The 553-nt window shown below is 36.9% G+C and overlaps 1 protein-coding gene across 1 annotated transcript in view; it reads left to right on the forward strand.

The window, feature by feature from the left end:
- mblac1 (metallo-beta-lactamase domain containing 1) overlaps positions 1 to 553 on the forward strand; it is a 7,682-nt gene that overhangs the window by 1,690 nt on the left and 5,439 nt on the right. The window lies entirely within an intron of this gene.

The raw sequence follows: 553 nt of genomic DNA on the forward strand, positions 1-553 counted from the left end.
TTTTCAATTGGGTTGAGATCCAGACTATCTGCAGGCCATGACATTGACCTTATATGTATTTTTTCAAGGAACATTTTCACAGTTTTTGTCCTGTCCTGAAGCATTATCATCTTGAAAAATTATCCAAACGTCCTTTCAATTGATGGAATAAGAAAAGTGTCTTTTTCTTGATTTCTTTCAGTGTTTCTTAAAACCAGAAAGTTGCCAGTTGAAATGACTTTAGTTTTGTGTCATGTCTGTGATCTGTTTTTTTTCTACAAAATGAAACAACTGAATGAACGCCCTCTGAGTCCGGTGATTCCTTCATTTTTGACAGGGCTTCTATGTGTCAGTACATCAGGTGGTTTCTGAGAGCTACAAACTCACTCTGAAAACAATACAGCAATGTGTTTATTATGTGTTATTTATGTGTTTATTATTTCTAAATGTGGGAACTGACTGAGGTTTAGAACAATGTGTTGCGGACAAACACCGAACTTACTCCCTCCACCCGAGCTCATTTTTTCTCCTCCGACGTGGACCTATTACCGAGGTGAAAAATATAACATACAAG

This window comes from Austrofundulus limnaeus, unplaced genomic scaffold (assembly GCF_001266775.1).
Source record: "Austrofundulus limnaeus strain Quisiro unplaced genomic scaffold, Austrofundulus_limnaeus-1.0 Scaffold547, whole genome shotgun sequence".
NCBI classification, from domain to species: Eukaryota; Metazoa; Chordata; class Actinopteri; order Cyprinodontiformes; family Rivulidae; genus Austrofundulus; species Austrofundulus limnaeus.